The sequence below is a fragment of the Somniosus microcephalus genome, chromosome 4, assembly GCF_052327205.1.
Source record: "Somniosus microcephalus isolate GS21.2 chromosome 4, FLI_Smic_1.0, whole genome shotgun sequence".
Lineage (NCBI taxonomy): Eukaryota > Metazoa > Chordata > Chondrichthyes > Squaliformes > Somniosidae > Somniosus > Somniosus microcephalus.
In genome coordinates this window covers 39,708,991-39,725,726 of record NC_140990.1, presented here as the reverse complement: position 1 = coordinate 39,725,726, position 16,736 = coordinate 39,708,991, and the positions used below count along the sequence as shown (strand labels likewise).

The window sequence follows — 16,736 nt, the reverse complement described above, 5'->3', positions numbered from 1 at the left end:
CCCCCCCTTTGCTTTTTTTTCTCTCTCCCACATGGCAGCTGTGTCTCATCCTGCCAGTACACTTCACACCTAATCCTAGCCGTCTTTTGTCTCCACTTGTCCTATTACCATCTCGTCTGGTTTTGAATACCTCTTAATGTCTCTGTTACTTATTTTGTTCTATCGCAGCCCTGCCTTCGATCTATTTTATTTCCTTTCCAGTTTTGAAAAAGGGTTTCGTCCCGAAACGTCAACTCTAATTTCTCTCCACGGATGTTGCCTGGCCTGCTGAGTTTTTCCAGCATTTTCTGTTGTTATTTCGGATTTCCAGCATCTGCAGTATTTTGCTATCATACTAGAGTCAGAAGGTCATGGGTTTGAGTCCCACTCCGGAGACTTGAGCAGGTAATCTAGGCTGACATTCGAGGGCAGTATTGAGGGAGAGCTTCTCTGTCAGAGGTGCCATTTTTCGGGTGCGACGTTAAACTGAGGCCCCGTCTGCCATCTCAGGTAGGCGTAAAAGATCCTGTGGCCGCTATTTTGAAGGACAGAAGCAAGAAAGGATTTTGGCTCGGAATATCAGGAAGTAGAATCAGCATGGGTGGAGATAAGGAATAACAAGGGGCAGAAAACACTGGTAGGAGTAGTATATAGGCCCCCTAACAGTAGCTATACCGTTAGACAGAATATTAATCAAGAAACAGCAGGAGCTTGCAACAAAAGTAATGCAATAATATTGGGGGACTTTAATCTTCATATAGAATGGACAAATCAAATTGGCAAAGGTAGTCTGGAGGATGAGATCATGGGATGCATTTGGGACAGTTTCCTAAAACAATATGTCATGGAACCAACCAGGTAACAGGCTATATCAGATCTTGTATTGTGTAATGAGACAGGGTTAATTAACAATCTCATAGTAAAGGATCCTCTGGGGCAGAGTGATCATAATATGATAGAATTTTACGTTCATTTTGAGAGTGACTTGCCTCAGTCCAAAACCAGAGTCTTAAACTTAAATAAAGCCAATTACATAGGTATGAGGAGCGAGTTGTCTAAGGTAGATTGGAAAAATAGATTAAAAGGTATGGTGGTAGATAAGCAGTGGCTAGCATTTAAAGAAATATTTAATAATTCTCAAAAATACATTCCATTGAGAAACAAGAACTCCATAGGAAAAGTGATCCAACCGTGGCTAACTAAAGAAATTAAGGATAGCATTAGATTGAAAGAAGAAGCTTATAATGTTGCAAAGAATAACAGTAAGCCTGAGGATTGGGAGAGTTTCAGAAACCAGTAAAGGTTGACCAAAAAATTGATAAAAAGGAAAAAAATAGAATATGAGAGAAAACTAGTAAGAAATATAAAAACAGATTGTAAGAGTTTCTACAAGTATGTAAAAAGGAAAAGAGTAGCAAAAGTAAATGTTGGTCCCTTAGAGGCTGAGACAGGAGAAATTATTATGGGGAATAAGGAAATGGCAGAAACGTTAAAAAAATATGTCTGCACAGTAGAAAACACAAAAAGCATACCAGAAATGGTGGGGAACCAAGTGTATAAAGAGAGTGAGGAACTTAACGTAATTAATATAAGTAGAGAACAAGTACTAGAGAAACTAATGGGACTAAAAGCCGACAAATCCCCTGGACCTGACGGCCTACATCCTAGGGTTCTAAAAGAGGTGGCTGAAGAGATAATGGATGCATTGGTTTTGATCTTCCAAAATTCCCTAGATTCTAGAATGGTCCAAGCGGATTGGAAGGTCGCAAATGTAACACCGCAATTCAAGAAAGGAGGGAGAGAAAAAACAGGGAACGACAGGCCAGTTAGCCTGACATCAGTCGTTGGGAAAATGCTGGAATCCATTGTTATGGAAGTTGTATCAAGTCACTTAGAAAATCATAATATGATTAGGCAGAGTCAACATGGTTTTATGAAAAGGAAATCGTGTTTGACAAATTTATTAGAGTTTGTTGAGGATGTAACTAGCAAGGTAGATAGAGGGGAACCAGTGGATGTAGTTTATTTGGATTTACAAAAAGCATTCGATAAGGCGCCACATAAAAGGTTATTACACAAGGGCTCATGGGGTTTGGGGTCATATAGTAGCATGGATAGAGGATTGGTTAACGGGCAGAAAACAGAGAGTAGGGACAAACTGATCTTTTTCAGGTTGGCAGGCTGTAACTAGTGGGATGCCGCAAGGATCAGTGTTGGGGCCTCAGCTATTTACAATCTATATTAATGACCTAGATGAAGGGACTGAGTGTAATGTATCCAAGTTTGCTGATGATACAAAGCTAGGTGGGACAGTAAGCTGTGAGGAGAACACAGAGTCTGCAAAGGGATATAGATAGACTAAGTGAGTGGGCAGTAAGGTGGCAGATGGAGTATAATGTAGGGAAATGTGGCTGAAGAGATAGTGGATGCATTGGTTTTGATCTTCCAAAATTCCCTAGATTCTAGAATGGTCCAAGCGGATTGGAAGGTCGCAAATGTAACACTGCTATTCAAGAAAGGAGGAAGAATAGAAAAACAAAATATTTTTTAAATGGTGAGAAACTTTCAAATGTTGGTGTTCAGAGAGATTTGGGTGTCCTCGTGCAAGAAACACAGAAAGCTAGCATGCAGGTACAGCAAGCAATAAGGAAGGCAAATGGCATGTTGGCCTTTATTGCAAGGGGGTTGGAGTATAAGAGTAAGGAAGTCTTGCTACAATAGTACAGGGCCTTGGTGAGACCACACCTGGAGTACTGTGCACAGTTTTGGTCTCCTTATCTAAGGAAGGATATACTTGCCTTGGAGGTGGTGCAACGAAGGTTCACCAGATTGATTCCTGGGATGAGAGGGCTGTCCTATGATGAGAGATTGTGTAGAATGGGCCGATACTCTCTGGAGTTTAGAAGAATGAGAGGTGATCTCATTGAAACATACAAGATTCTGAAGGGGATTGACAGGGTAGATGCTGAGAGGTTTTTCCCCTGGCTGGAGTGTCTAGAACTAGGGGGCAGAGTCTCAGGATAAGGGGTCGGTCATTTAAGACCAAGATGAGGAGGAATTTCTTCACTCAGAGGGTTGTGAATCTTTGGAGTTCTCTGCCCCAGAGGGCTGTGAATGCTGAGTCTTTGAGTATATTCAAGGCTGTGATAGATAGATTTTTGGACTCTGGGGGAATCAAGGGATATGTGGATCAGGCGGGAAAGTGGAGTTGAGGTTGAAGATCAGCCATGATCTTATTGAATGGTGGATCAGGCTCGAGGGGCCGTGTGGCCTACTCCTGCTCCTAATTCTTATGTTCTAACAATTCCGCACCTTCGTGGCTCGACAACAACCTTCTTTCTGGGGCCTCGGAGCCTATTTTCTGGCCAGAGCCAACATTCCCATCATCTTCTATCTTTTCTGAATTTATCTCGGCTTTCTCTCGACTATACGCCTCATCATTAGGAGGACAACCAGCATAACCAGCGACACCGCCAACAGGAAAGCAGAGGCTCTTCTTATCCAAGGATCTTGTCCTGAATGTTGCCCATAAACTCGAGGTCATCCGAAATTCTGCTACTCATGTCCTAACTCATACCAAGTCCCGTTCACCCATCGCCCTGTGCTCGCTGACTTACATTGGCTCCCGGTCCGGCAATGCCTCGATTTTTAATTTCTCATCCTCGTGTTGAAATCCCTCTGGCCCCTCCCTATCTCTGTAACCTCCTCCAGCCCCTCCAACCCCCCGAGATCTCTGCGCTCCTCCAATTCTGGGCTCTTACACATCCCCGATATCCATCACTCCACCATTGGTGGCCGTGCCTTCAGCTGACTGGGCCCTAAGCTCCTGAATTCCCTCCCTAAATCTCTCTGCCTCTCTACCTCTCTGTCCTCTTTAAGACTTTCACCAAGCTTTTGGTCACTTGTCCTAAAATGTCCTTATATGAGTCAGTGTCAAATTTGATCTGATGGTGCTCCTGTGAAGTGACTTGGGACGTTTTTACTACGTTACTAGGATTACACAGGATATACAGCACAGAAACAGGCCATTAAGCCCAACCAGTCCTAAAATGTCCTTATATGAGTCAGTGTCAAATTTGATCTGATGGTGCTCCTGTGAAGTGACTTGGGACGTTTTTACTACGTTACTAGGATTACACAGGATATACAGCACAGAAACAGGCCATTAAGCCCAACCAGTCCATGCCGGCGTTTATGCTCCACTCAAAATCAAATCAAAATCAAATCAAATCAACTTTTATTGTCACTGTTAGTGCACAAGTGCAGTACAACGAAATGTAGGCTTGCGGCTTCCGAGAGTGTACATTTGGATTAAGTCATTTAAACATTCAACATACATTTGGCTTGACTCGAGCCTCGTCCCAGCTTTCCTCATCTAAATCTATCAGCATAACCCTCTATTCCCTGCTCCTTCATATGCTTGTCCAGCCTCCCCTTAAATGCATCGATACTATTCACTTCAACCACTCCCTGTGGTAGCGAGTTCCACATTCTCACCACTCTCTGGGTAAAGAAGTTTCTTCTGAATTCCCTATTGGATTTCTTGGTGACTATCTTATATTGATGGCCTCTAGTTATGCTCTTCCCCACAAGTGGGAACATTCTCTCGGTATCCACCTTTATTAGGTCACCCCTCAGCCTTTTTACAAGAGAAGAAACCCAGCCTATTCATCCTTTCCTGATATGTATACCCTCGCATTTCTGGTATCCTTGTAAATCTTCTCTGCACCTTCTCCAGTGCCTCTATATCCTTTTTATAATATGGTGACCAGAACTGTACGCAGTTCTCCAAGTGTGGTCTAGCCAAGGTTCGATACAGATTTAGCATAACTTCCCTACTTTTCAATTCTATACCTCTAGAAATAAACCCTAGTGCTTGGTTTGCTTTTTTATGTCCTTGTTAACCTGTGGTGCATCTTTTAGTGATTTGTGTATTTGTATTCGAGATCCCTTTGTTCCTCTACCCCACCTAGACTCGCATCCTCCAAGTGATGAGTGACCTCCCTATTCTTCCTACCAAAATGTAATATATCGCGTTTATTTGTGTTGAACTTCATTTGCCAATTATATGCTCATTCTGCAACTTTATTAATGTTCTGCTGTAATTTGTTGTAGTCCTCCTCAGTATTGACTATTCCACAAATTTGGTGTCATCCACAAATTTAGAAATTGTGTTTTTTGCTTCCAAAGTTTAAATCGTTCATTTAAATTGTGAACAACAGTGGTCCCAGCACTGATCCTTGTGGAACACCACTACCCACCTTCTGCCACTGTCAATAGCTACCTTTTACCATTGATTTGTGAAATAAAGTGTATCAATCAGACGTCTCAATGTTTCCTGTTCCACGAGCTTGTTTCGGGGGTCTGGCTCAGCAACTATCCTGTAATCACACCAACAAGTCCCACTGAGCTGAACAATGGAGGAGAGGCGTTGGAGGAGGACGGTGTGATCAACCGTGGCAAACCTTGCAGACAGGTCGAGAAGGATGAAGAGAGCTAGTCCACCGGTTACAGCCACGGAGGATGTAATTCGTGACTTTTGTTGAGGGCCGTTTCATAGAATCATAGAAAGTTACAGCACGGAAGGAGGCCATTTCGGCCCATCGTGTCCGCGCCGGCCAACAACGAGCTATCCAGCCTAATCCCACTTCCCAGCTCTTGGTCCGTAGCCCTGCAGGTTACAGCATCCCAAGTGCACATCCAAGTACTTTTTAAATGTGGTTAGGGTTCCTGCCTCTACCACCCTTTCAGGCAATGAGTTCCAGACCCCCACAACCCTCTGGGTGAAGAAATTTCCCCTAAAATCCGCTCTAAACCTTCCACCGATTACTTAAAATTTGTGCCCCCTGGTTTTTGACCCCTCTGCTAAGGGAAATAGGTCCTTTCTATCCACTTTATCTAGGCCCCTCATAATTTTATATACCTCAATAGGGTCTCCCCTCAGCCTCCTCTGTTCCAAGGAAAACAGACCCAGCCTATCCAGTCTTTCCTCATAGCTAAGATTCTCTACTCCCAGCAACATCCTTGTAAATCTCCTCTATACCCTCTCTAGTGCAATCACATCTTTCCTGTAATGTGGTGACCAGAACTGCACGCAGTACTCTTGCTGAGGCCTAACTAGTGTTTTATACAGTTGTAGCATAAACCCCCTGCTCTTCTGGGTCCCAGTGACCAGGAGAGACAATCATTGACTCATTGATTTTATTCTCACTCTGCACACAGCGGGTGTAGAACTGAACCCAACCAGAGTAGAGGGAGGGGGAACACTGGGAGTGGAGGAAAGAAATGTTGGGGATGGTGCGATGGGTTTGGATTCCTAAACAGGGAGGAGGGAGAGTGTGGGGGAACGGGGATTTACAGCTTTGGGGGAATAAGAGAGAAAAGAATGTTCAACAGAAACTAGAATTGTCTGTCCTGAATTTCTATCCTGTACTTACAGTGATGACTTTTGTAAACTCCTTTTACAGGGTATTAGAAGGGGAGGATTTACAGACAGGAAACTCAAACCAAACATCACCTCAACACCTGACAGAGTCACTCAATTCATCAGGACCTGAATATCATCGGCCTTTGAATGTGGAAGGAGAAATGTTTGTCTTTTCTGTCTGTGGGAAAAGATTTCAAACATCAGTGTCACTGGAAAAGCACCGAGACACACACACCCGAGTGAGAGTGTTCCAGTGCACTGACTGTGGAAAGAGCTTTAACCAGTTACACAGCCTGAAAAGACATTGCACCATTCACAGTGGGGAGAAACCGTACATGTGTTCTGTGTGTGGACGAGGCTTCAAATGATCGTCCAACCTGGAGAGACTCAAGGATACCCGCACCATAGAGAAACTTGAGGACTGTAAATGTGGGGACTGTGGGAAGGGGTTCAATTACCCATCAGATCTGGAAAAACATCGACGCAGTCACACCGGGGAGAGGCCGTTCACCTGCTCCGTGTGTGGGGAGGGATTCACTCAGTCATCCGACCTTCTGACACACCAGCGAGTTCACACTGGGGAGAAGAAGTTCACCTGCACTGTGTGTCGGGAGGGATTCACTCAGTTATCCGACCTTCTGACACACCAGCGAGTTCACACTGGCGAGAGGTCGTTCACCTGCTCCGCGTGTGGGAAGGGATTCACTCAGTCATCCAACATGCTGAAACACCTACAAGTTCACAATGGGGAGAGGAAGTTCACCTGCACTGTGTGTCGGGAGGGATTCACTCAGTCATCCGACCTTCTGACACACCAGCGAGTTCACACTGGCGAGATACCGTTCACCTGCTCTGCATGTGGGAAGGCATTCACTCATTCATCCAACATGCTGAAACACCAGCAAGTTCACAAGTGACTGCAGGGGTTGGATTCTGCTGTTAATGTTGCTGTTAATCACATCCAGGACTGAACCATGTTCATTCTGACAGTTGGGGATTGTTTCTGCTGATGTTACTAACCTCTATAACTGGCTGGAGGTTAATATTCTGGATGTGCAGCCGATTGACTTGTTGGGGCTGCAGTGTCCCTTTAAGAACCGTTCCCCTTAATTCAGGGACTCTCGTCAGAAATTTGTTTGCAATAAATTTATGAACTTTTACTTCAAACTTAAATTGATCTTTGGTACAAAATCTACAATTCACTGTCTGAAAGATTCCATTGATTAACATCTCCAATTAGAAAGTGCTGATTAATCCTCACTGACAATTCTTACTGACTTGCACATTACACACAGTGGCACCTCCATTATCTACCAGAAAGAAGGGGAATGGGAATTGGTGGAAAATCGAGAGTCCCCAAATGTTGCCCCTCCCGTCTGGTACAGCAATCCCCTCAGCACGGGAATGGAAACAAGTCCAATCGAAGCAACGGGCTGAGTTTAATCTTTCTGGGCCTGTGGGGTTGGTTTATATCAGACAGGAGGAGATTGGTGTCAGTGACTGTGGGGTTGGTTTATATCAGACAGGAGGAGATAGGTGTCAGTGACTGGGGTTGGTTTATATCAGACAGGAGGAGATTGGTGTCAGTGACTGTGGGGTTGGTTTATATCAGACAAGAGGAGATTGGTGTCAATGACACGGGTTAGATAGAGAGTAAAGCTCCCTCTACACTGTCCCAAACACTCCCAGGGAGAGAGAGAGGTGAGCGTTCGAGTGGACCAGGGACAGTCTGTTGAACTCTGTTTGCTGTGAACAGTTTTCCTTCAGTTAAAAATGGCCTCCTGTAGCCCAGTGACACAAACAGCCCATTAAACTCCACCAATGGCCTTTGGTCTGGTGAGGTCTCCCTTTGTGAAACATCGGCTGTTGTTAAAGCTTTTCATTCTGACACGCTCACACTGAGAAATGAGCTGCAGAACTGCCGACACCGTCAGCTTTAAGGAGACGTTTCCCTTTGGAGATCGGATTGTCCATTGAGTTTGATTAAACTGATGTTAAAATAACAAGGCTGCTTTGCCCCGTGACAATAACAGATTATCAGAATATTTCCCATAGGTTAAAATCCAATGTTACAGGGGCTCGCTGCCCTGGAGGGTTGAAGTGGACCCTGTGATATAATAGAATTTTCTGTCCTGTCAGACTTGGACATCTTGTAGATCCATCTTTTAACAAGTTGTGGGATCTCAGTTCTCAGATGGATTCCACTCAGTTTGTAACAAGTCCTCAATCAGCTCATCTTATTGTCGAGATATCAAGGACTCGACACACTGCGTGTGTGGGAAACAAAGCTCATTTATTTGACATTGATACAGTTTAAACTCCAGCCCAGTTATAGGGGTTACTAACATCAGCTGAAACAAACCCCAACTGTCAGAATGAACATGGTTCAGTCCTGGATGTGATTAACAGCAGAATCCAACCCCCGCAGTCACTTGTGAACTCGCTGGTGTCTCAGCAGGTTGGACGACTGAGTGAATCCCTTCCCACACACGGAGCAGGTGATCGGCCTCTCTCCCCACTGTGAACTCGCTGGTGTGTCAGCAGGTTGGATGATAGACTGAATCCCTTCCCACACACGGAGCAGGTGAACGGTCTCTCCCCAGTGTGAACTCGTTGGTCTGTCCGCAGATACTTTGCACTTTCAAGAAGTCAAACAGGCACTTCACTGCAGACAGGTCGCCATGGCAACACTGATAGGACATTCCACTGAATCGACTGGTTGGAAACCATAATCAGATCAGGAGAAACAACAGAGTTTGCCATTATTAACCACAATATAAGCTTAAACAAGAGTGGGTAATACATTAGATTATAATGTGTGATGAAAGGTTCTGACGGAAGGTCAGTGACCTGAACCGTTAACTCTGTTTCTCTCTCCACAGACGCTGCCTGACCTGCTGAGGATTTCCAGCATTTTCTCTCTTTATTTCAGATTTCCAGCATCCGCAGTATTTTGATTTTGTAATTGGATGGATCTTTCAGAGAGCCGCACAGGCACGATGGGCCGAATGGCCTCCTTCTGTGCTGTATCATTCTAGGATTCTGTGAAGTGTCGGTTAATGCAATTTAAGAAACATCAAAGGGTTTGTGTCAGAATTTAATTGAGTATCGAGCCAACATGTCCAGGTTATGTAAACTGGGCCTGTTCACACTGGAAAGAGAAGGTGGAGAGGTGATAGGATTGCTGTTTTTAGGATTCTAAAGGGACTGGATAATGTAGAACACGACAAGTTATTTCACCCTGTCCAGAACAGTAGAACCAGAGGACACGGCCTGCGCTTGAAGGGGGTAAATTCAAATCCAATCTGTGGAAACAATATTTCAGTGAGTGAGTGGTCAATCTATGGGACAGGCTCCCTAGGGAGACGGTGGAAGCAGTTAGTGTTGATTCATTTAAATGTAAATTGGACCGATTTCATTCATAGAATAAGATTTTGGGACACAGTGTGAGTAATTTGAGGCAGGACATGCGGTCAGTGTAGAATGCTCAGGAGGAAGAGGTGACTTTGGTCTGATGGCGGGGGGGGGAAGGGAGGGCGGGGGGGGAGGGGGGGGGAAGGGAGGGTGGGGGGGAAGGGAGGGGGAAGGGAGGGTGGGGGGAAGAGGGGGCAGGGAGGTAGGGCGGGGGCCCCCCCGAGGGTCGCGGCCCCCCCCCCGAGGGTCGCGCCCCACCCCGAGGGTCGCGGCCCCCCCCCCCCCGAGGGTCGCGGCACCCCCCGAGGTGAAGACCGCCGATTGCGGCTGTGCGAGACGGCCGGCGGGCCCGGTTGCCAGGGTAACGCTGGACGCTCAGCAAGCCCCGCCCCCCGGCCGAGCCAGAGAGAGACGCCGCGTCTCAGCTCCTGCTGCGCGCGCACCCTAGCGGCGCTGGGCTGAGGCTCGGCCCTCCAGCCTTCGAGTGGGGCCGGGAGGTGCCTAGCTCGGGCGTGGGTGCAGAGGAGACGCCGAGGCTTCTAGGCCTACCTGGAAAAACGGGGAAAGGTAGGAAAATTAATGAGATTAGATAAGTTAATTACTTTCTAAATCATTTTTTAAAAAACCAATATGTGTTTTAAAAGCAACGTTTTTTTTTAAGACACAGAAAGCGGGAAAAAGAAAGGAAAAGTTTGGAATCAAGATGGCGGCGACTCACCTCGGTTCAGAACGATAAGGCCCGGCCACACACGCACCGATTGGCCCGGCGGCACACGCCAGCAACCCGGCGTATGATTGGTCGAGCTCGAGGTCACTCTGTCGCTAATGAGCGGATAATGAGATGCTAATGAGTGGAATGTTGAAGGTTTTTGGGATACCGCGGGCGCGATTTTAGCCCGGCTGAAACGTAAATACGCTTAAAACCGTCTCGGAAGCGTAAGCTTTCTTTGGAGGGAACGCGCGCGTAGGTACGCCCTGTAACTTTCGAGCGCATAGCCCGACAGACGCACAGGCGATGACAGACAGAATGACAGACAGACAGATGTACCGATTTATATATATAGATAGCTGGGGGAGCCCGGCTTTGCCAGGGCTGTTTTGGGCCGGGCGGTTTAAATCGAGTGCGAGGCTTTGAGGCCTCTCTGTGTCCCTCTGTGAATCTGGTGCCGGGCAACATTTTAAATGGAGTCCCAGGCTTATGGGCCCTGTCTCTGTGTCCCTCTCTCAATCTGCTGCCGGGCAACATTTTAAATCGAGTACCAGGCTTTCAGGCCGTGTCTGTCTGTCCCTCTGTGAATCTGCTGCCGGGCAACATTTTAAATCGAGTCCCAGGCTTTTGGGCCCTGTCTGTGTCCCTCTCAATCTGCTGCCGGGCAACATTTCTACCTTTTAATACCTTGAAAGATGAAAGCGAAAGTACTTATAAAACATTTTTGGTAAATGTTATGTTATTTTTAAAAGAGATACTAACTTTTTCAAAGCTGGATAAGGAGAATAGTTTGAGCTGGTAGCAGTGAAACAATGGCTGGCACATCCCTGAGATGAAAACGATTAGTCCCGCCCACACACACACACCGATTGGCCAACCATCAGGGGACTGTACTGTAGGATTGGTCAATCGTGACGGCACAGGATTGGTGGAACCTTGACGTCTGTCAATCAATGCTAAGTAGCAGATAATGAGTTTAATTTTGAAGGTTTTTTGCATAAGGCGCAAACAATTTTCGTCCGACCGAAAAGTAAATACGCTTACGACCGTCCCGGAAGCGTAAGCTTTCTTTGGAGGTAACGCGCGCGTAGGTACGCTCTATAAATTTCAAGCGCATAGCCGGACAGACGCACACGTGAGGACAGACAGAAGGACAGACAGACAGATGTATCCTTTTATATATACTCACTGGAGTGCCCGGCGGTGCCGAGGGTCTTTTGAGGGCAAGTTGTTGTTGGAAGAGAGAGAGAGGGAGCGACTGGGGGGGAAGAGAGGGAGCGACTGGGGGGGAAGAGAGGGAGCGACTGGGGGGAAGAGAGGGAGCGACTGGGGGGGAAGAGAGGGAGCGACTGGGGGGGAAGAGAGGGAGCGACTGGGGGGGAAGAGAGGGAGCGACTGGGGGGGAAGAGAGGGATCGACTGGGGGGGAAGAGAGGGAGCGACTGGGGGGGAAGAGAGGGAGCGACTGGGGGGGAAGAGAGGGAGCGACTGGGGGGGAAGAGAGGGAGCGACTGGGGGGGAAGAGAGGGAGCGACTGGGGGGGAAGAGAGGGAGCGACTGGGGGGGAAGAGAGGGAGCGACTGGGGGGGAAGAGAGGGAGCGACTGGGGGGGAAGAGAGGGAGCGACTGGGGGGGAAGAGAGGGAGCGACTGGGGGGGAAGAGAGGGAGCGACTGGGGGGGAAGAGAGGGAGCGACTGGGGGGGAAGAGAGGGAGCGACTGGGGGGGAAGAGAGGGAGCGACTGGGGGGGAAGAGAGGGAGCGACTGGGGGGGAAGAGAGGGAGCGACGGGGGGGAAGAGAGGGAGCGACGGGGGGAAGAGAGGGAGCGACTGGGGGGAAGAAGGGGGAAGAGAGAGAGCGACTGGGGGGAAGGAGGGGGAAGAGAGAGAGCGACTGGGGGGAAGGGGGGAGAGAGAGCGACGGGGAAGAAGGGGGGAAGAGAGAGAGCGACTGGGGGGGAAGAAGGGGGGGAAGAGAGATAGTGACTGGGGGTAAGAAGGGGGGGAAGAGAGAGCGACTGGGGGGAAGAAGGGGGGAAGAGCGAGAGCGACGGGGGGAAGAAGGGGGGGAAGAGGGGGAAGAAGGGGGGGAAGGGGGGAAGAGAGAGCGACTGGGGGGAAGGGGGGGAAGAGAGAGCGACTGGGGGGAAGAGGGGGGGAAGAGAGAGCGGCGGGGGAAGGGGGGGAAGAGGGGGGAAGAGGGGGAGGGGAGGGGGGAGGGGGAAGGGGAGGGGGGGAGGGGGAAGGGGAGGGGGGAAGGGGAGGGGGGGAAGGGGAGGGGAAGAGAGAGCGCGACTGGGGGGAAGAAGGGGGGGAAGAAGGGGAAGGGGGGAGGGGGGGAGGGGGGAAGGGGGAGGGGAGGGGGGAAGGGGAAGGGGAGGGGAGGGGGGAAGGGGAGGGGGAAGGGGAGGGGGGAAGAGGAGGGGGGAAGAGGAGGGGGGGAGGGGGGAAGGGGAGGGGTGGAGAAGGGGAGGGGTGGAGGGGGGGAAGTGGAGGGGGGGAAGTGGAGGGGGGGAAGTGGAGGGGGGGAAGTGGAGGGGTGGAGGGGAGGGGGTGGAGGGGAGGGGGTGGAGGGGGGGAAGGGGGGAGGAGGGGGAGGGGGGAAGGGGAGGGGGTGGAGGGGGGGAAGGGGAGGGGGGGAAGGGGAGGGGGGAGGGGGTGGAGGGGGGGAAGGGGAGGGGGTGGAGGGGGGGAAGGGGAGGGGGTGGAGGGGGGGAAGGGGTGGAGGGGGGGAAGGGGGGGAGGGGGGAAGGGGTGGAGGGGGGGAAGGGGGGGAGGGGGAGGGGGTGGAGGGGGAGGGGGTGGAGGGGGGGAAGGGGAGGGAGCGACTGGGGGGGGGAAGAGAGGGAGCGACTGGGGGGGAAGAGAGGGAGCGACTGGGGGGGAAGAGAGGGAGCGACTGGGGGGGAAGAGAGGGAGCGACTGGGGGGGAAGAGAGGGAGCGACTGGGGGGGAAGAGAGGGAGCGACTGGGGGGGAAGAGAGGGAGCGACTGGGGGGGAAGAGAGGGAGCGACTGGGAGGGAAGAGAGGGAGCGACTGGGGGGGAAGAGAGGGAGCGACTGGGGGGGAAGAGAGGGAGCGACTGGGGGGGAAGAGAGGGAGCGACTGGGGGGGAAGGGGGAAGAGAGGGAGCGACTGGGGGGGAAGAGAGGGAGCGACTGGGGGGGAAGAGAGGGAGCGACTGGGGGGAAGAGAGGGAGCGACTGGGGGGGGGAAGAGAGGGAGCGACTGGGGGGGAAGAGAGGGAGCGACTGGGGGGGAAGAGAGGGAGCGACTGGGGGGAAGAGAGGGAGCGACTGGGGGGGAAGAGGGAGCGACTGGGGGGAAGAGGGAGCGACTGGGGGGGAAGAGAGGGAGCGACTGGGGGGGAAGAGAGGGAGCGACTGGGGGGGAAGAGAGGGAGCGACTGGGGGGAAGAGAGGGAGCGACTGGGGGGAAGAGAGGGAGCGACTGGGGGGGAAGAGAGGGAGCGACGGGGGGGGAAGAGAGGGAGCGACGGGGGGAAGAGAGGGAGCGACTGGGGGGAAGAGAGGGAGCGACTGGGGGGAAGAAGGGGGAAGAGAGAGAGCGACTGGGGGGAAGGAGGGGGAAGAGAGAGAGCGACTGGGGGGAAGAAGGGGGGGAGAGAGAGCGACGGGGAAGAAGGGGGGAAGAGAGAGAGCGACTGGGGGGAAGAAGGGGGGGAAGAGAGATAGCGACTGGGGGGAAGAAGGGGGGGAAGAGAGAGAGCGACTGGGGGGAAGAAGGGGGGGAAGAAGGGGAAGGGGAGGGGGGAAGGGGAGGGGGTGGAGGGGGGAAGGGGAGGGGGTGGAGGGGAGGGGGGGAGGGAGGGGATGGGGTGGAGGGAGGGGAGGGGGTGGAGGGGGGGAAGGGGAGGGGGTGGGGGGGGGAAGGGGAGGGGGTGGAGGGGGGGAAGGGGAGGGGGTGGAGGGGGGGAAGGGGAGGGGGTGGAGGGGGGGAAGGGGAGGAGAGAGAGACGGGGGGGGAGGAGAGAGAGACGGGGGGGAGGAGAGAGAGACGGGGGGGAGGAGAGAGAGACGGGGGGGAGGAGAGAGAGACGGGGGGGATGAGAGAGAGACGGGGGGGAGGAGAGAGAGACGGGGGGAGGAGAGAGAGACTGGGGGGAGGAGAGAGAGACGGGGGGGAGAGAGAGACGGGGGGGAGAGAGAGACGGGGGGGGAGAGAGAGACGGGGGGGGAGAGAGAGACGGGGGGGGAGAGAGAGACGGGGGGGGAGAGAGAGACGGGGGGGGAGAGAGAGACGGGGGGAGGAGAGAGAGACGGGGGGGGAGGAGAGAGAGACGGGGGGGGAGGAGAGAGAGACGGGGGGGGAGGAGAGAGAGACGGGGGGAGGAGAGAGAGACGGGGGGGAGGAGAGAGAGACGGGGGGGAGGAGAGAGAGACGGGGGGGAGGAGAGAGAGACGGGGGGGAGGAGAGAGAGACGGGGGGGAGGAGAGAGAGACGGGGGGAGGAGAGAGAGACGGGGGGGAGGAGAGAGAGACGGGGGGGAGGAGAGAGAGACGGGGGGGAGGAGAGAGAGACGGGGGGGAGGAGAGAGAGACGGGGGGGAGGAGAGAGAGACGGGGGGGAGGAGAGAGAGACGGGGGGGAGGAGAGAGAGACGGGGGGAGGAGAGAGAGACGGGGGGAGGAGAGAGAGACGGGGGGGAGGAGAGAGAGACGGGGGGAGGAGAGAGACGGGGGGGAGGAGAGAGAGACGGGGGGGAGGAGAGAGAGACGGGGGGGAGAGAGAGACGGGGGGGAGAGAGAGACGGGGGGAGGAGAGAGAGACGGGGGGAGGAGAGAGAGACGGGGGGAGGAGAGAGAGACGGGGGGGAGGAGAGAGAGACGGGGGGGAGGAGAGAGAGACGGGGGGGAGGAGAGAGAGACGGGGGGGAGGAGAGAGAGACGGGGGGGGAGGAGAGAGAGACGGGGGGGGAGAGAGAGACGGGGGGGAGAGAGAGACGGGGGGGGAGAGAGAGACGGGGGGGAGAGAGAGACGGGGGGGAGAGAGAGACGGGGGGGGAGAGAGAGACGGGGGGGGGAGAGAGAGACGGGGGGGAGAGAGAGACGGGGGGGGAGAGAGACGGGGTGGGAGAGAGAGACGGGGGGGAGAGAGAGACGGGGGGGAGAGAGAGACGGGGGGGGGATAGAGAGACGGGGGGGGATAGAGAGACGGGGGGGGATAGAGAGACGGGGGGGATAGAGAGACGGGGGGGGATAGAGAGACGGGGGGGGGGATAGAGAGACGGGGGGGAGAGAGAGACGGGGGGGGAGAGAGACGGGGGGGGAGAGAGACGGGGGGGGGAGAGAGAGACGGGGGGGGGAGAGAGAGACGGGGGGAGGAGAGAGAGACGGGGGGGAGGAGAGAGAGACGGGGGGAGGAGAGAGAGACGGGGGGGAGGAGAGAGAGACGGGGGGGAGGAGAGAGAGACGGGGGGGAGGGGAGAGAGACGGGGGGGAGGAGAGAGAGACGGGGGGGAGGAGAGAGAGACGGGGGGAGGAGAGAGAGACGGGGGGGAGGAGAGAGAGACGGGGGGGAGGAGAGAGAGACGGGGGGGAGGAGAGAGAGACGGGGGGGAGGAGAGAGAGACGGGGGGGAGGAGAGAGAGACGGGGGGGAGGAGAGAGAGACGGGGGGGAGGAGAGAGAGACGGGGGGGAGGAGAGAGAGACGGGGGGGAGGAGAGAGAGACGGGGGGAGGAGAGAGACGGGGGGGAGGAGAGAGAGACGGGGGGGAGGAGAGAGAGACGGGGGGGAGGAGAGAGAGACGGGGGGGAGGAGAGAGAGACGGGGGGGAGGAGAGAGAGACGGGGGGGAGGAGAGAGAGACGGGGGGGAGGAGAGAGAGACGGGGGGGAGGAGAGAGAGACGGGGGGGAGGAGAGAGAGACGGGGGAGGAGAGAGAGACGGGGGGGAGGAGAGACGGGGGGGAGGAGAGAGAGACGGGGGGGAGGAGAGAGAGATGGGGGGAGGAGAGAGAGACGGGGGGAGGAGAGAGAGACGGGGGGGAGGAGAGAGAGACGGGGGGGAGGAGAGAGAGACGGGGGGGAGGAGAGAGAGACGGGGGGGAGGAGAGAGAGACGGGGGAGGAGAGAGAGACGGGGGGAGGAGAGAGTGACGGGGGGAGGAGAGAGAGACGGGGGGAGGAGAGAGAGACGGGGGGAGAGAGAGACGGGGGAGGAGAGAGAGACGGGGGGGGAGGAGAGAG

General features: G+C 53.3%; 1 pseudogene; it reads left to right on the top strand.

The window, feature by feature from the left end:
* LOC147118687 (uncharacterized) overlaps nt 1-7,613 on the top strand; it is a 48,366-nt pseudogene extending 40,753 nt beyond the window's left edge.
* The last annotated feature ends 9,123 nt before the right edge of the window (nt 7,614-16,736 follow it).